Source organism: Lithobates pipiens, unplaced genomic scaffold (genome assembly GCF_037356315.1).
Source record: "Lithobates pipiens isolate NorthernLeopardFrog02 unplaced genomic scaffold, aLitPip1_a1.2 Scaffold_101, whole genome shotgun sequence".
Taxonomy (NCBI): Eukaryota; Metazoa; Chordata; class Amphibia; order Anura; family Ranidae; genus Lithobates; species Lithobates pipiens.
The window spans coordinates 695,779-716,082 of record NW_027507688.1 but is presented as its reverse complement, the minus strand read 5'-3'; the positions used below and the strand labels follow the sequence as shown (position 1 = coordinate 716,082).

General features: G+C 46.5%; 1 non-coding gene across 1 annotated transcript; it reads left to right on the top strand.

The window, feature by feature from the left end:
- Positions 1–216: 216 nt before the first annotated feature.
- TRNAG-UCC (transfer RNA glycine (anticodon UCC)) lies at positions 217–288 on the top strand. The gene has a single exon. It is a non-coding gene; the product is annotated as a tRNA-Gly (tRNA).
- The last annotated feature ends 20,016 nt before the right edge of the window (positions 289–20,304 follow it).

The following is a 20,304-nucleotide window of genomic DNA, read 5'->3' as shown; positions in this document are numbered from 1 at the left end:
GAGGAGGAGGAGGGGAACTTCCCTTTTTAGGTGAAGTTCCACATTAACATGGGGCAGCACAGAGGCTTAGCGGTGAGCCTTGCAGCACTGGGGTCCTCGGTTCAAGACCTGACCAGGACACCATCTGCATGGAGTTTGCATGTTCTCCCTGTGCTTGCGTGGGTTTTCCCCGGGTACTCCGGTTTCCCCCCACACAACAAAAACATGCAACTTTTTGTGTTGGTGGTGCAGTGGTGAGCACAGCTGCTTTCCAAGCAGACGACCCGGGTTCGATTCCCGGCCAACATAATCGCCAAGATTCTCCCCAGAGACTGGAATTATATGTGGAGTGCAGATTAGCGATGGGATAAAATGTAAAGGAATGAATTGAATGTCGTGGGTTTGTATGGATTTTATTACACACCTTAGAATAGATTTCTTGCAGGTAGGTGTGATTGTTCTGTATTCTCAGTGTCAGCCAGTAGGTGGAGCACTCGGCTACCTTTCAGGTATTTTCTAGGCTCTTCTTCACAACTTTGCTGAAGAAAGGCCGGCTATGTACTATATACAGTGGGGGAAAAAACACCTACCAACCAACAATAACCCTCCCCCCACAGACTGGCTCCACTAGGTGCTCATGTGGTACACAGATTAGTCCTGTCAATGTAAGAAGGTTCTCCTAACGACCACTTGTTATGTGTATAGAAGACGCCTGTCCACAGAATCCCTTCCCTCCAATCCTCACCATCATGGGGAAGACCAAAGAGCTGTCAGAGGACGTCGGGGAGAAGATTGGAGACCTGCACAAGGCTGGAATGGGCTACAAGACCATCAGCAAGAAGCTTGGTGAGGAGAAGAAGACAACTGTTGGAGAGATTATTCACGAATGGAAGAAATACAAAATAACCATCAATCGCCCTCAATCTGGAGCTCCATGGAAGATTTCACCTTCATGGGGTGAGGATGGTCATGAGAAAAGTGAGGGATCCGCCCAGAACTACACAGGGGGGAGCTTGTGAATAGGGATGAGCCGAACACCCCCCTGTTCGGTTCGCACCAGAACCTGTGAACAGACCTAAACTTCGTGTGAACTTTAGAACCCTATTAAAGTCTATGGGACTCCAACGTTCACAATCTAAAGTGCTAATTTTAAAAGCTAATATGCAAGTTACTGTCATAAAAAGTGTTTGGGGACCCGGGTCCTGCCCCAGGGGGCATGGATCAATGCAAAAAAAAGTTTTAAAAACGGCTGTTTTTTCAGGAGCAGTGATTTTAATAATGATTAAAGTGAAACAATAAAAGTGTAATATTCCTTTAAATTTCGTGCCTGGGGGGTGTCTATAGTATGCCTGTGAAGGGGCGCATGTTTCCCGTGCTTAGAACTGTCCCTGCACAAAGTGTCATTTGTGCAGGAAAAAAAGTCTTTTAAAATCACTTGCGGCTATATTGTCGGCTCCCGTAATACAGAGAACATTCAATGAGTGTTCTCTGTATTAGCCGACAATTCATTCATTGATAAAAAAAAAAAAGCGTGGGGGTTCCCCTAAATTCAATTACCAGGCCCTTCAGGTCTGACATGGATATTAAGGGGAACCCTGTGTCAAATTAAAAAAAAAAATTGACGTGGGGGTCCCCCTAAATATCCATACCAGACCCTTTGGTTCCAGTGACCCCAATTTTGGAGTTATAATTGCTGAGAGTGACCCCAATGTTGGGGGTTATAATTGTTACCAGTGCCCCCAATGTTGGAGTTTTAATTGCTGCCAGTGACCCCAATGTTGGGGGTTATAATTGCTGCCAGTGACCCCAATGTTGTTGGTAATTATTGGTGCCAGTGACCCGAATGTTGGGGGTTATAATTACTACCAGGGACCCCAATGTTGGGGGTTATATTTGCTACCAGTGACCCCAATGTTGGAGTTATAATTGCTGCCAGTGGCCTCAATGTTGTGAGATAAAATTGCTACCACTGACCCCACTGTTGGGGATTATAATTTCTTCCAGAGACCCCAATGTTGGGGGTTATAATTGCTGCCAGTGATCCCAATGTTGGGGGTTATAATTGCCACTAGTGACCCCAATGTTGGGGGTTAAAATTGCTGCCAGTGACCCCAATGTGGGGTGTTATAATATCTGTCAGTGACCCCAATGTTGGAGGTTATAATTGCTGTCAGCGACCCCAATGTTGGAGGTTACAATTGCTGTCAGTGACCCCAATGTTGTGGGTTATTATTGCTGACAGTGACCCCAATGTTGGGGGTTATTATTGCTGACAGTGACCCCAATGTTGGGGGTTGTAATTGCTGCCAGTGAACCCAATTTTGGGGGTTATAATTGCTGCCAGTGACCCTAATGTTGTTGGTAATTAGTGGTGCCAGTGACCCGAATGTTGGGGGTTATAATTGCTACCCTTGACCCCAAAATTGGTGGTTATAATTACTTTGTAACCCCAATGTTGAGGGTTGTAATTGCTGCCAGTGACCCCAATGTTGGGGGTTATAATTGCTACCAGTGACCCCAATGTTGTTGGTAATTATTGGTGCCAGTGACCCGAATGTTGGGGGTTATAATTGCTACCCTTGACCCCAAAATTGGTGGTTATAATTACTTTGTGACCCCAATGTTGAGGGTTGTAATTGCTGCCAGTGACCCCAATGTTGGGGGTTATAATTTCTACCAGTAACCTCAATGTTGGGGGTTGTAATTGCTGTCAGTGACCCCAATATTGGGGGTTATAATTACTGTCATGGGGGGTCCAATCCGGTGGGTGTACAGTAGCTGAAAAAAGTAAGTACACCCCTCAGTAATGTAATTATCACCGGGGGGGGGTATTTTTAACCACTTGAGACCCGTGCTATAGCCGAATGACGGCTACAGCGCGGATCTCCTTTGCCGGGTCTACGTCTATTGACGTCGTCCCGTGCACGAGGGGCGCACGCGGCACGCTCTGTGATCGGCGAGTCTATGAGACTCGCCTGATCACTGATCCGAGCAAGGGGTCGATCCCGACCCCTTATCACATGATCAGCTGTCAGCCAATGACAGCTGATCATGTGATATAACGGAGACGGTAATCGGCTATTATTCCTCCTCGCGCTGACAGCGCGAGGAGAAAAAAAAAGATCCGATCACCAGCGGCCGTGATCGGGACATTAGTCCCGATCACGGCCTGCCCTGCCAGTGCCCACCTGCCCCCTCATCACTGAACATAATAAAAAAATAAGTGCCCCCGTCAGTGCCACCCTGCAGTGCCCACAGTGCCACCCAGCAGTGCCCACAGTGCCACCCAGCAGTGCCCACAACCTGCCTCAACAAAGGTGCTGCACCCCAGGGCCACATATCTGTGCCCATCAGTGTCATCTACCAGTGCCCATCAGTGCTCAGCAGGGCTGCCCATCAGTGCCACCTATCAGTGCCAATCAGTCTCATCTATCAGTGGTACCTATCAGTGCCCCTTAGTGCCACCCATCCGTGCCATCTTATCTGTGCCCATCGGTGCCGCCTTATCTGTGCCCATCGGTGCCGCCTTAACTATGCCTATCAGTGCCCACTAGTGCCGCCTCATCAGCGCACTTCAATGAATGAGAAAAATTACCTGTTTGCAAAATTTTATAACAAACTATTAAACATGATTTTTTATTTTTTTTTGCATCTTTTTTTGTTTGTTTAGCAAAAAATAAATCTCCCAGCTGTAATTAAATACCACCAAAAGAAATATCTATTTGTGGGAAAAAAATGATAAAAATTTCATTTGGGTACAGTGTTGTATGACCGCGTAATTGTCATTCAAAGTGCATCAGCGCTGAAAATTGGTCTGGGCAGGAGGAGGGGTTTAAGTGCCCAGTAAGCAAGTGGTTAAGTAAATAACAAGGTAGATTGATTTCCAATATTTCATCATAGAATTTGATCAGTGATTGTTTATCATCGTCATGGTGATGGGAATAATTGGTGTCAGTCCCCCCATGATGTGTGGGGTTCCGTGCTCCGGATTTCTGTGGGGGGGGTATTGGTTGGTGACCTGAGTGGGGGGTCCTAGCAATACAGACATCCATCTGTGGACTTATAACCCCCAACATTGAGATCACGGGTGAAAATTGCTACCAATAGGGAATCTAATAAAGGGGGTCCGACCTGCTACTAGCAAGGAGGAAATAATAAAGTGGCCGGTGAGTGTACAGTATATGCAGTATGTGACAAAAGTAAGTACACCCCTCAGTGACATTTCTTCTCTCTTTTCATGTGACAACACTGAAGAAATGACACTTGTCTACAATGTAAAGTAGTGAGTGTACAGCTTGTATAACAGTGTAAATTTCCTGTCCCCTCAAAATAACTCAACACACAGCCATTAATGTCTAAACCGCTGGCAACAAAAGTCAGTACAGCCCTAAGTGAAAATCTCCAGATTGGGCCCAAAGTGTCAATAGATGGCACACACATCCAGTGGCGGGAAATGTAAACAGTGTGACGTCCATCACAGGAGGTGGGACTTCGTTACTGCGGCCTCCCGGCCCGAGAAATTCAAATCCAGCTCCATGACACAGCGGGAAATCGCCGCTCTAAACGACCCAGACACTGGTAGGCTGCCTTTGATGGGCGCTGATATTTAAGTAAGGCTGCAGACACGATGCAAGAGAAGGTCAATAGACTGAGGACACGATGCAAGAGACGGTCAGAGACTGAGGACACGATGCATGAGACGGTCAGAGACTGAGGACACGATGCAAGAGACGGTCAGAGACTGAGGACACGATGCAAGAGACAGAGACTGAGGACACGATGCAAGAGACAGAGACTGAGGACACGATGCAAGAGACAGAGACTGAGGACACGATGCAAGAGACGGTCAGAGACTGAGGACACGATGCAAGAGACGGTCAGAGAGGACACGATGCAAGAGACGATCAATAGACTGAGGACACGATGCAAGAGATGGTCAATAGACTGAGGACACAATGCAAGAGACGGTCAATAGACTGAGGACACGATGCAAGAGACGGTCAATAGACTGAGGACACGATGCAAGAGACGGTCAATAGACTGAGGACACGATGCAAGAGACGGTCAATAGACTGAGGACACGATGCAAGAGACGGTCAATAGACTGAGGACACGATACAAGAGACGGTCAGAGAGGACACGATACAAGAGACGGTCAGAGAGGACACGATACAAGAGACGGTCAGAGAGGACACGATACAAGAGACGGTCAGAGACTGCAGACTGCATTTTTCCTGAGCTTTTCTTGCAGTAAAAAGGTGCCAATAATGGGCAACAATAACCTCATATTAATTAATATCCTCAATTTAATAAGTCAAATATAATACAATTGTATATAAAAATAAAGGTTTTCGGTTTTCCACTAAGTGCATCCTGCATTTTCGGTTTCAGCACCCCTAATTTTTCTGAATTATGGAGTGTCCAGAATCAGAGCCTGTCGGTGTCGATCGGACAAGGATCTGTTTCTGGCCACTTACAGGACACGGTGTCCCCGCACATGAAAATAAAACACACATCTAGAAACGGTGACACGAGAGATAATTATTTTATTACACGACTACTGAGAGATTCTACATCACTTCCATTAAACAAACTGCATTTCAATATATAGAATTTTTCTCTTTTATTTTTTTATTTTTTTGCTGATAGAAATCCACACTGCGGCACACCCGGGAGATGGCGAGGGGGTGGGGGCAGGTGGGAGGAGCCTGGCTCACCCGCTAACCCCCCCCAGCTGCTCTATGAGGCGCTGACCAGCGCAAGCTCCCGCAAAACACTGGACCCTGAAAATGCGGCATTACAAGCTGATCCGTATGATAAGAGGCTGCTGAAAGGAGAACAAAGAAGGAATATCGATCGACACATTTATTGTTCCTAAGTGAACAAATAGATTTTACTAGATCACATCCCCGCTTCTGCTCCCTTACCAGGGCTTCAATCAGGGGCGGATCCAGGGGGGGGGCAGCGGGTCAATTGCCCCCTCCGAGAATACCGGCAAAGCCGGTTCCGCGGGTCCAATCGCGGCCGGTTCCGCGGGTACCCGCGGGCCGGTTCCGCGGGTCCAATCGCGGCCGGTTCCGCGGGTACCCGCGCGGCCGGTTCCGCGGGTACCCGCGCTGAGTGGATGGGTGAGGGAGGGCTGCTGGCCAATCAGGCAGCCAGCAGGCAGGGGAGCAGGGAGATGACATCATCTCTCACTGCCCTGCATCCCTCCAGTCCTGCCCTCACTGTGTAGGAAGCTGTGTGCAGCAGAGAGATTGCAACATCTCTCTGCTGCCTATCTTCACTCTGGGACCCAACAAAAGACCACCTTAGCAGAAAAGTGACACAGTAGGTGACAATCCGCAATGTGTGGCAGGCTTCGTGGCAAGTGGCAATCCGCAATGTGTGGCAGACTACGTGGCAAGTGGCAATCCGCAATGTGTGGCAGACTACGTGGCAAGTGGCAATCCACAATGTGTGGCAGACTACGTGGCAAGTGGCAATCCGCAATGTGTGGCAGGTGACCTGGCAAGTGACAATCCGCAATGTGTGGCAGGTGATGTGGCAAGTGACAATCCGCAATGTGTGGCAGGTGATGTGGCAAGCGACAATCCGCAATGTGTGGCAGGTGACGTGGCAAGTGGCAATCCGCAATGTGTGGCAGACTACGTGGCAAGTGGCAATCCACAATGTGTGGCAGACTACGTGGCAAGTGGCAATTCGCAATGTGTGGCAGGTGACGTGGCAAGTGGCAATCCGCAATGTGTGGCAGGCAACGTGGCAAGTGACAATCCGCAATGTGTGGCAGGTGACGTGGCAAGTGGCAATCCGCAATGTGTGGCAGGCAACGTGGCAAGTGACAATCCGCAATGTGTGGCAGGTGACGTGGCAAGTGACAATCCCCAATGTGTGGCAGGTGACGTGGCAAGTGGCAATCCACAATGTGTGTCAGGCAACGTGGCAAGTGACAATCCGCAATGTGTGGCAGGTGACGTGGCAATCCGCAATGTGTGGCAGGCTACGTGGCAATCCGCAATGTGTGGCAGGCTACGTGGCAAGTGACAATCCGCAATGTGTGGCAGGTGACGTGGCAAGTGACAATCCGCAATGTGTGGCAGGCTACGTTGCAAGTGGCAATCCGCAATGTGTGGCAGGCTACGTGGCAAGTGACAATCCGCAATGTGTGGCAGGTGACGTGGCAAGTGACAATCCACATTTGGTGGCAGGCGACATGGCAAGTGACATCCTCAGGGCTCCCACTGATTCTGCATTATGGTGAGATGAACCATTTAATTTTATATTACAATGTATTCATAGAAATAATGCGCTTCAATCATCCTGACACCATAACAACCATGGTGCCGTAATGATTGAAGTGCCAATACCAGCCATTTCCCATATAAATTGCCCCCAAAAAAACATATTTTATAGCAGTGCCCCTCCCGAGACTAGACTCTGGATCCGCCCCTGGCTTCAATTACCATCAATAGAGGGGCCCAGGAGGTGGAAGCAGAAGAGGGACTTTTTTTTTTTTCATTTCTGGGGCGTAGGTGGATAAAGTCAGTGCTGCTGTTCTGCTACACCCCTTTGTAGGCGAGGTTGGGGGGCCTCATCAGGAAGGATATATGGGGCCCCATGATTTCTAAGTGGCCTTGCCTACATATACTTACCTTTCTGGCAGCTTGTTTCTTGAGAAGCCAATAAGTGGTAAAACAAGCCTTTTTTTTTGCACATGTTGTCCCTGTCGGTATCTTTTAATGTGAACAAAATAGGTCCACTTGGAGGTGTAACTCTAGCATTGCAGTATAAGGATGCTGAGAGCCTGGGGGGGATTGGCGTTCCAAAAGAGCCATTTACATGAGGAGCCCGGGCACACTGGCAAAGCTGTGCCCATTAAATGTTGCCATCTCTTGGGGCTCCATAGAGGTATAAGGAGACGTTGATGCCCATTGTGGTCTCCTGAGGTTGTAATTTGTGCCGTTCTCCTCCACAGTCACCGAAACAGCGCAGTGAGGAAATGTACGGCCAAACATCTGCTCAGGGTGATGGAGCTCCTGGGGGCCCAGAAACTTCTGTGTGGAACCAGAGAAAGTACAGACACCTTCCTCCGCACCCTCGTCAGACTGGTTCAGGATGGACAGCAGGACACCAGGTACTTTCATACAGATGTCACCCTCCCACCCATGCCATTTGATGGACTTTGACTTATTATGGGATTATTTTATAGCTCCCTTCCTTGGAGGGGCCCCTTTTCCTCTGCCCAGGGCAACTCACACATGCCATCAGGGCCGCCGATAAGGGGTACCACCAGGCCTCCTGTAGGGGGCCCAGGAACACAGGAGGGCCCAGAGAATTGGCACGGAGGGCTAGAAGGACAAGTACAGAACGATGCACTGTGTCTGTGTCTCTCCCTTCAGCAGCGGAAAGCTGTTTTCTCTCCTCTCCCTCCTGCCAGCTTTTAGCTGCTGGAGGGAGAGACACAGACACAGTGCATCGTTCTGTAATTGTCCTCCCACCATCCCACCGTACTGACCCCCCTCCCTGTGCTGACCACATCTGATTCCCCCATGTACCCCCCTCCTCCCCCTGCAGACCGCCCCCCTGAATCCAAAGAAAATTCAAAGGGTGCGGGGCCAGGGACACTGGATGTCCTCCTCTTAGGAAATGAGGCGGGGTTTATCTGACTTTCTGCAGCTTCTAATGCCCATTGTGAGAAGCTCACAGTGTGCAGTGACATCAGAGTAAGACATTCCAGTCCATGAGAGCCACTACAACTGTGCAAGACTGAAGGGGGGGGGGCGGAGGGAGGATTTAAGTGACCACCTCCCCCACCTACAGTCCTGAGTGTATTCCACACATTGTAATAATGATCACCCGTATTGCAGGTTTTACGGACGTCGGATGTTCAGCCTGGTCATGGCTCATCCCAAGTTCGAGGTGCAGATGGAACGTTTGATCCCATCACATGAGCTCCGTGACCTCATCGCCACTGTGAAGCAGAAAGTATGTGAGCTGTGTGATGTGCCTCATATGCCTCATATTTCAGGTTTTACACCAGGGGTCTCCAAATGTTCTAAAAACAAAGTGCCAGCTTACTGCCCTTCAAATGTGAAGGGGGCCGGACTGTGGCCAATGGGTATAGAAAATGCCCCGGCATCGGAGGGAGTAATCAATGGCACAGGCTTGGTGGTCAGCGGGAGTAAAATAATCATTGGTGTCAGTGAGAGAATTTGTTTCCCATCTCTGGTATCATTGGGAGGGATAGTGCCCACATCCGGCCCACGGGCCGCAGTTTGGAGATCCTTGTTTTACACAAACTTTATAATACATGATATGATGATTATTCCAGGAGCTGAGTGACAGCGTCTCCGAGATCCCGTCCGCTAGAAGCCAGCGTCCTCCTCAGAAGAATAGCGCCGCCGTGATGGCCCAGGATGTCCAGCAACCAGAGGAAAGGTAAAGTGTGTGTGTGTCTGTGTGTATATATATATATATATATATATACAGTGCCTTGCGAAAGTATTCGGCCCCCTTGAACTTTTCAACCTTTTGCCACATTTCAGGCTTCAAACATAAAGATATAACATTTTAATTTTTTGTGAAGAATCACCAACAAGTGGGACACAATTGTGAAGTGGAATGAAATCTATTGGATATTTTAAACTTTTTTAGCAAATAAAAAACTGAAAAGTGGTGCGTGCAAAATTATTCGGCCCCTTTACTTTCAGTGCAGCAAACTCACTCCAGAAGTTCAGCGAGGATCTCTGAATGATCCAATGTTGTCCTAAATGACTGATGGTGATAAATAGAATCCACCTGTGTGTAATCAAGTCTCTGTATAAATGCACCTGCTCTGTGATAGTCTCAGGGTTCTGTTGAAAGCACAGAGAGCATCATGAAGACCAAGGAACACACCAGGCAGGTCCGTAATACTGTTGTGGAGAAGTTTAAAGCCGGATTTGGATACAAAAAGATTTCCCAAGCTTTAAACATCCCAAGGAGCACTGTGCGAGCCATCATTGGAAGGAGTATCAGACCACTGCAAATCTACCAAGACCTGGCCGTCCCTCTAAACTTTCAGCTCAGACAAGGAGAAGACTGATCAGAGATGCAGCCAAGAGGCCCATGATCACTCTGGATGAACTGCAGAGAACTACAGCTGAGGTGGGAGAGTCTGTCCATAGGACAACAATCAGTCGTACACTGCACAAATCTGCCCTTTATGGAAGAGTGGCAAGAAGAAAGTCATTTCTCAAAGATATCCATAAAAAGTCTCGTCTAAAGTTTGCCACAAGCCACCTGGGAGACACACCAAACATGTGGAAGAAGGTGCTCTGGTCACATGAAACCAAAATCCAACTTTTTGCCCACAATGCAAAACGATATGTTTGGCGTAAAAGCAACACAGCTCATCACCCTCAACACACCATCCCCACTGTCACACATGGTGGTGGCAGCATCATGGTTTGGGCCTGCTTTTCTTCAGCAGGGACAGGGAAGATGGTTAAAATTGAGGGGAAGATGGATGCAGCCAAATACAGGACCATTCTGGATGAAAACCTGTTGGAGTCTGCAAAAGACCTGAAACTGGGACAGAGATTTATCTTCCAACAAGACAATGATCCCAAACATACAGCAAAATCTACAAAGGAATGGTTCACAAATAAACGTATCCAGGTGTTAGAATGGCCAAGTCAAAGTCCAGACCTGAATCCAATCGAGAATCTGTGGAAAGAGCTGAAAACTGCTGTTCACAAACGCTCTCCATCCAACCTCACTGAGCTCCAGCTGTTTTGCAAGGAAGAATGGGCAAGAATTTCAGTCTCTCGATGTGCAAAACTGATAGAGACACCCCAAGCGACTTGCAGCTGTAATCGCAGCAAAAGGTGGCTCTACAAAGTATTAACGCAAGGGGGCCCAATCATTTTGCACGCCCCACTTTTCATTTTTTTATTAGTTAAAAAAAGTTTCAAAAATCCAATAGATTTCGTTCCACTTCACAATTGTGTCCCACTTGTTGGTGATTCTTCACAAAAAATAAACATTTTATATCTTTATGTTTGAAGCCTGAAATGTGGCAAAAGGTTGAAAAGTTCAAGGGGGCCGAATACTTTCGCAAGGCACTGTATATATATATATATATTTATAGCAGGGAGGAGATTCCCTTGGACACTGCAAAGTTGCTCCATCTTTATAATGGGGGCCTTGGTGTGCAGCCGGCATTGTCCCCGGAGGGAACGTCATGGACAGCTATGGACAGCCATGGACAGCTATGGACAGCTATGGACAGCCATGGACAGCTATGGACAGCTATGGACAGCCATGGACAGCTATGGACAGCCATGGACAGCCATGGACAGCCATGGACAGCTATGGACAGCCATGGACAGCAATGGACAGCAATGGACAGCTATGGACAGCTATGGACAGCCATGGACAGCTATGGACAGCTATGGACAGCTATGGACAGCTATGACGTATGAGAACTTGTCCTCTCTCTGGATCCTGAGGATCAGTTTGGAATAAATAAAACATTCTTTTCTGTAGCATTACCAGACCTGCAGATGTGGAAGCAGAAGTGCAGGAATCCCCGGTCCCTGGAAGGCCGCCGGTCCGGGCAGCGGAAGTGACGGAGCAACTGAAGGAGCTCAGCAAACTTCTCTCCGCTAAGGAATATCAAAGCAAAATGGAGGGAGTGACGCTTCTCCTGGAGCGCTGCAAGAACAACGTGAGGTTTGTCACCTCCAACATCACTCCAGTAAGTGGAGAAGCAGAAAAAAAAGAACTATTTAGAAATAACGATCAATGAGATAAGAGGCTTCTGATCAGTTCAGTTCTGCAGGAGAAACATTATTGGCATCTTGTTATACATTGTAGATCATTTGTTATCCTGTATACACTTACCTCCGTAACCTCTGCTATTGTGGAGCACCCTGCTCTGTAACCTACCTACTCAATAAGCCTTTATTTTATAAAAAAAGAAACATTGTTTCCTGTGACTATAGTTGTGTAATTACTCATTCATATTCACTTTGCTGAAGAATCTGTTGTAGCATGACCACCAATGAGGTCTGTAGTGACCAATCACATTCCAATCCGGCTCTTCTGTAATCTTCAAGACATTTCGTATCTTCTCCAAGCCGCTCCATTCAAGAATCTCAGCAATGAAAACTTGGCAGAGGAATCCAACCTTTCCCTAATCTATCCAAATAAAAAAGAATAGATTTGGCTGGAGTTATACTGGAATGCAACGTCCACACCATCGCACTTCCCCACAACAAAACCGCGGCTCCAACTTGTCTTGTATACACACGGCCAGGGGCGGACTGACAACCTATGGGGCCCCCGGGCAATAAGAGAAGATTATGGGGCCCCCGGGCAATAGGAGAAGATTATGGGGCCCCCGGGCAATAGGAGAAGATTATGGGGCCCCCAGGCAATAGGAGAAGATTATGGGGCCCCCGGGCAATAGGAGAAGATTATGGGGCCCCCAGGCAATAGGAGAAGATTATGGGGCCCCCAGGCAATAGGAGAAGATTATGGGGCCCCCGGGCAATAGGAGAAGATTATGGGGCCCCCGGGCAATAGGAGAAGATTATGGGCCCCCCAGGCAATAGATTATGGGGCCACACAGTATACACACACACACACACATACATTATATACACACAGACACACAGTATACACACACAGTATACACACACAGTATACACACACAGTATACACACACACACACATACAGTATATACACACAGACACACAACATACACACACAGAATACACATACACACACTGAAAAGGTATTGGAGAGGCGGGGCAGCTATAATCTTGGGATTTTTTTAAAAAAAAACACAGATTTTTACATACTGTCCCTGGTTTTGAGGCTGACAACCCTGATGGGGCCCCTTAGTGGCATGGGGCCCTCGGGCAGAGCCCGAGTGCCCGAATGGTCAGTCTGCCCCTGCACACGGCACACAAATGTTGGCCAACAACTCCGAACGTAGTGGCGTACAAGACGTACGACGAGCTGATAAAAAAGAAGTTCTATAGTCATGTGATCTCTCCATTACCAACGCTAGTTTTTACAAGACCTGGCGCTTCCGGCTCATACTTGATTCCGGGCGTGCGTGAACTTTTTTGCGTCAGACTTGTGCACACACACGATCGGAAATTCCCACAACAAAGTTTTGTTGGTGGAAAATTTGAGAACCTGCTAGCCAACATTTGTTGGCAGAAAAAGTCCGACAACAAATGTCCGATGGAGCGTACACACGGTCCGACTTTCAGCCAACAAGCTCACATCCAACATTTCCCATCGGAAAATCCAACCGTGTGTACGAGGCATAAGCCCTTCCCTCATGAAGGCCAAATCCTGCCCCTTGTCAAATGCCAGCACTTTAGTGGGCAGTAGAGCCTCTGGGGCAAGTACTTATCCTCAGCAGGGGGTGGGGCTTATGCTCTTCTTGGGCAGAAGTCCTGGTCTAGGATCCAAGGGATTCTTCAGGGACCGATTTGAAGACCAATACAGGTACCTTTACCATTTATACGAAGCTGCTAAAAACCGCTCTGACCCAAAAGCGGTATATGGATGTGGAGGCTGAAAGGGTTAATGTTTTCACCCAAGATTCTCACAACTTTCACCCAAGGTTCAAATATTTTCCACATAGGATTCCATTAGAAACGAGTGAATCTTACGTGAAAGTCTTGGGAATTTTAAGAGACAACCTTGACAAATAGACCCCTAGTATGGGGAAGGTGAATTTCCAAGGGTAATGGGGACGCTATAATGGAAGACTCCTATAGAAGGTGTGTAGGAGGAACGTCACAAGCTGATCACTGGGAGATTATAGGTGGCTGTGGAAATGTTTAGTAAATGAACTTTGTTCCAAATTCTCATAACTTCATGAAACCGATTCATATTATACAGGATCCTCGCCAACAACCGTCATTTTATTACATCTTATTTTTATTATATTCACAGATATTTGATGCCTTTAACCCGAGGATGCAGGACGCCAACAAGAAGGTCAATCAGTACGCTCTGGAGTCTGCGGTGGTCATGATCCCGATTCTGAAGGACAGTCTGCACCATGTGTTAGTCCCTATGGTGACCGTCGTCACGGACAACCTGAACTCCAAGCACACCGGTATCTACACGGCCGCAGTGACCGTCCTGGACACACTCATGAAAAATATAGGTAAATCATTGCTGACTGTATCCGGTACTCTTCCTTCCCGATAAAGAGGACCGTCCTCCTCCATCCTATATTCATCATTCCTGGCGTTATAGCTGGTAACCTTTATTGGGGTTTTTTCCTTTTCTTGCAAACACTCCTCTCACATTTTTTGGGATGAATAAATTCTCATTGACTTCAATGGAGTAGAGTATGTAGCAACCTCATGACCTCCAAGGGCATATGAGGAACCTCAGGCCAACATTTCACCTCTGCATTTAGTTCTCAATGGAGTAGTATATGTTGCAACGCCATGACCCCCAAAGACATATAAGGACCCTCAGGCTAGCATTTCACCTCCTAGGTTTAGTCTTCAGTGGAGTAGTGTATGTTGCAGCACCATAACCCCCAAGGACATACGAGGAACCTCAAATGCGGGGCAGGCCAGTATTTTACCCACAGACCTAGTCCTCAATGGAGTAGTGTATGTAGCAATTCCATGACCCCCAAAGATATGTGAAGAACCTCAGACCAGCTTTTTACCCCCAGGACTAGTCCTCAATGGAGTAGTGTGTGTGTTGCCACCCCATGACCCCCAAATACATATGAGGAACCTCAAATGCTGGTCAGGCCAGCATTTCAACCCTAGGTCTAGTACTCAATGGAGTAGCGTATGTTGCTACCCCATGAACTCCAAAGACATATGAAGAACCTCAGACCAGCATTTCACCCCCAGGTCTAGTCCTTAATGGAGTAGTGTATGTTGCTACCCCATGACCTCCAAAAATATATTAGGAACCTCAGGTGCGGGGCAGGTGAGCATTCACGCCAAGGTCTAGTCCTCAGCAGGAGTGAAGCGGTGTGAACAGACGGTCAGTTTTTAGAGCATATAAAGAGTTTATTAGGTTTCACCCAACACTCCCGAAGGAGAGGGCTGGGGCATAGGACACCCATGGACTTGGCATTTCACCTCTACATTTAGTTCTCAATGGAGTAGTATATGTTGCAACCCCATGACCCCCAAAACATATGAGGAACCTCAAATGCGGGGCAGGCCAGTATTTCCCCCCCAGGCCTAGTCCTCAATGAAGTAGTGTATGTAGCAATTCCATGACCTCCAAAGATAAGTGAAGAACATCAGACCAGCTTTTTACCCCCACGACTAGTCCTCAATGGAGTAGTGTGTGTGTTGCCACCCCATGACCCCCAAAGACATATGAGGAACCTCAAATGCAGGTCAGGCCAGTATTTCACCCCCAGACCTAGACCTCAATGGAGTAGTGTATGTAGCAATTCCATGACCTCCAAAGATAAGTGAAGAACATCAGACCAGCATTTCACCCCCAGGACTAGTCCTTAATGGAGTAGTGTATGTTGCTACCCCATGACCCCCAAAGTTATATTAGGAACCTCAGGTGCGGGGCAGGTTAGCATTCACGCCAAGATCTAGTCCTCAGTAGGAGTGAAGCGGTGTGAACAGACGGTCAGTTTTTAGACCAAATAAAGAGTTTATTGGATTTCACCCAACACTCCCGAAGGAGAGGGCTGGGGCATAGGACACCCATGGACTTGGCTGTCACCAGGAGAGTGGCAAAAAGTACTTACAGCCTTCACAGATTGAGAACCTTTAAGCCAACCCAACATTCTGTGAAATTAGATACTAAATAGTTCAGTGACCGCCTCCTAGGGGAGAGACCACCACACTGCAGTCAGGGGCAAAGCGTCTGTCCAGTTTCTCAGATACCCGGATTGAAGTTGAGTTCTTCCATGGTGCTTTTACCCCTCACTTACCTCACCAAGTCCCAATCCTTGGCCTCTATCCAAACAAATGGTCACTCTACCCAGGCAGCGGGCCTAAGAGGTCCAGCCATCTACATCCTCCCACCCTCCATGATTAGTGCAGCCCCCCACACTCCATGATTAGTGCCGCCCCCCACACCATTCTCGGGGGCACTACCCAGCAGCAGGCAGAAGCAAACGAATACCAGAGAGTTCCAAGAACGACGAACTATCAATCTAGCTCTGGCTGACTACAGCCTAGTAACTCTAATTCTAAATCGATGTTCCTGCTCAGGGCGGGGGGGGGCTGCATTTAGATGACAGTTCAGAGGCTGCGTTTGGATTTTGCGTTGCATTTCTTTGCATGCAGTGGCTCCAATTGAGGGGAATTTGGATTGCAGGCAAAGCAAGTCCAACAAAGCCTTTCCTTGCCGACCACTGCGGCCTGCATTGGGACGCATGCATTTGTGCAGCGCTGCGTTAGAATGGAGAAGGTTGCGTTAGACTTGAACTCTTCTTCTGCTGTCAGACAGCGTGATGTAGTCGGGGGCGGGGAGAGACGCAATTTTTGGAATGTCGGTCACATGACTGCAGATTAGCTGCAAAGAAAGGAGAGAAAAGCGTGAACTGTCAGCTTTCCCTACAAACAGGAAATCTTTATTGACCATCATTTTTACATTACAGACAATCTGTGGCTTCTGCAACCATTCGCCAGCCGCATCCGCTTCCTCAGCGGCCGCGCCATGAGTGACGTGACCGAACGATTGTCAGGTAACTCACCTCAACGCAGGAAGTAGATTGACTGGAAGGATTAAAGGGGAACCAATGAGGATGGAGACATGGGAGATGCCGTGGCTTTAGAGTTCCATGTTCCTTCATTTTATAGCAAGAAAGGGAAAAGTAAGAACCTTTGTCAGAGTTTTGGTTGTCCGTCTCTGTCAGGGCGACTTCCAGAGACGTGAAGATCTCTGCGTTCCGAATCGGACACGTTTTTCATTATTTCATGAACCCGAATTTCCAAATTACAAGAGAAACAAATTTAAACTGATCCGAAATAATGAAACAAAATTCAGCCGAAATTCAAATAGAAAATTAATAAAAATTTTTATTTGAAAACAAGAAAGAATAAAATAGAGAAAAAAAAAAAGAATAGAACAGATTAGAAAAGAATAGAATAGAAAAAACAATAGAATAGCATCAGAATAATAGAATAAAAAAAAACAAAAACAAATAGACTATAATCACCTTCCGAAATTTGAATTTTGAATAGAAAAGAATATAATAGAATAAAATAGAAAGAAAGATAATACAGTCTTTCAAATTTAGAATAGAATAAATTCGAATGCCGATTCAAATTTTCCAAATTCGATCAAACTGAATTCAATTCAACAGAATTCGGAAAATTTAAATCGAAAAGTCAATAAACTAAACAAATTCCAAAAATGAGTGAAGCAAATTTATCAAATTTAACTAGATTCAATTATTTAACAAAACAAAACAAAACAATTTTTTTCATTCTGCACATGTCTAGTGATTTCTCCTCACTTCCTGTGACGCCTCTAATCAGGACAGGAAGTGAAGAGAAACCTCTGCAATGGAGACACAGCCAACAATAAAAACCTGCCAGAGGTTCCGACTTTTCTCCACTCTATCCAGATCTTCTCCAGCACTGCACAGTATTCCAAAGAATTCTCACACAGTCATTTATGGATCGTATGTTTTCATTTTAATGCCTAACAAACATACAACACCATCATACAATACAAACATACAACACCATCATACAATACAAACATACAACACCATCATACAATACAAACATACAATACCATCATACAATACAAACATACAATACCATCATACAATACAAACACACAACACCATCATACAATACAAACATACAACACCATCATACAATACAAACATGCAACACCATCATACAATACAAACACACAACACCATCATACAATACAAACACACAACACCATCATACAATACAAACATACAACACCATCATACAATACAAACACACAACACCATCATACAATACAAACACACAACACCATAATACAATACAAACACACAACACCATCATACAATACAATGGAGCCCCCTTCTACTCCACGGCTCTGGGAGGCACTGCTTAGCATCAGCAGGGGTGTAACCACAAATTATGGAGCCTCCTTCTACTCCAGGGCTTTGGGGGCACTGCTTAGCATCAGCAGGGGTGTAACCACAAATTATGGAGCCTCCTTCTACTCCATGGCTCTGGGGGGCACTGCTTAGCATCAGCAGGGGTGTAACCACAAATTAGGGAGCCCCCTTCTACTCCATGGCTCTGGGGGGCACTGCTTAGCATCAGCAGGGGTGGGGCCAGGGGATGTAATTACAAATAATGGGACTCTCTCCTACTCCAAGGATCTAGGGGCACTGCTTAACATCAGCAGGGGTGGAGCCAAGGGTATATAACTATGAAGTTTGGGGCTTCGCCTAATCCCGGGCTCTGGTAGGACTGCTCAGCATCAGCAGGGGTTTAACTAGAAATTATGAAGGCCCCTTCTACTTCAGGGATCTTTGAGACACTGCTTAACATCAGCAGGGGTGGGGCCTGCGGTGTGTAACTATGAATTATGAGGCCCCTTCCACTCCTGGTCCAGGGCTCTGAGGGCACTGCTTAGCATTGGCAGAAGGGCGACTAGGGGCATAACTACAAATTACGGGGCCCCCTTTTACCCCAGGTGCCACATGGGCCACTCTGGCTGTTGGTTATGCCACTGGGTGGAGCTTAATCTCTTTCTGGGCAGAATTCTTCATCTAGAATTCAGGGGGTTCAGCGTGGGGCTGGGACTGATTTGAAGACTGACACTGGTACTTTCATAGCCTACAAGGTGAGGCACATAGTGCTGTTGCTCTAACAAAAATTTTAGGCCACGTCTGATGGCATTTACAAGACGCCCCTGAAGGCGAATACTGTATTATGTGGCGGGTTCTCACCGCATTATTATTATTATTTCTATAATGAACCCCTCAACATTTCTCCATTGCCCCCCCAGGTCTTGTATCCTCTGTCTACCCCCGGAAGCCGCAGGCCGTGGAGCGTCACGTTTTGCCCGTTTTGTGGTTCTTCCTGAGTAATATAACCGGGAACGGAGTGCTGCCCGGCCGAAACGGTAACTTCAAGGACGTCATCACCAAACTTACCAATAACTTACACCGAGTGATGGGGCGGAGCCTGGAGGAGTACGCCTCTGGACAGTCCCAACACGCCACCAAAATGCTGGCCGACATTCTGGGGACCAATAAATAAATACCGACCCCCGATCCACGGTGCCGGAGGAGGCGGAGCACGGTGATGTAATGGGGGCGGAGCCTGCGTTCTCTGTATTTAGTGTAAATTCTGTATTTAAGATTAAAAACTATTATAATAGAAGAAGAAGAAGAAGAACTGATTCTTTCTATAGATTGGGAATTTATTAATACGGGATGTGATGCATCTCCGATATATATAACTGAATGGTAGCCTGTTAAAGAGGACCTGTCATGCAAAAGTTCACTATCCTAGTGACGGTACTGCTGTTAGAAATCACGGGGCCCATACAGCACAGAACCAATCCCCCTGGAGTGCAGCCGGAGGGAGCGAGAAGAGGAGGAGCCAATTTAAGATATTATTCAATGATCTGACACCATAGTAGAGTCTGTCCACATAGCAGCCCATCCTGATGGTAGGTATATATATATATATATATATATATATATATATATATATATATATATATATATATATTGATATGGATATTATATTTTACTATATACTGTAGTTATTAATACAACATGTGAAGTTCTGAAATGAAGACAATCTTATTCCTGAGCTTTCTGTATATTAATTTATAGTCAATATCTGAACAATATGCTGGAATACCCCCATTAAACCCTGATGGAGCTCATGTATGTATATACTGTATTATTGGAATTAGCATTAAATTGTATTTTTATATGTTGTTTTTGTCTTTTTTTTTTTTTTTATAATTCCAAACAATTTGAACTAATTATAAAAAGGTTGAGTTAATCAGATGAGTCAGAGGAATGACTGATCTCCCCCCTTCTCCTTCCCTCCCTGCCCGCTCTCTTCATAGAGGTTTAGGGAGTTTCAATTAGAGAGAGAGAGTCTGAAGGCAAACAGCTTCTGGTTGTTCTTTATAAATGCTCTGTGACACCACTATTGTGTGTGCGTTGGCTATTAATTGCTTACTTGTAAAATGAAGAATATGGTAAGTAAATTAAGATATATATATTTTTTTTTTTTTACCATTAGCAAATCAGTATAAAGACGTATAATTCATACAGAAGTAATACAAAGCAGTGTGCAAAAAAAAAAAAAAAAAAAATCATA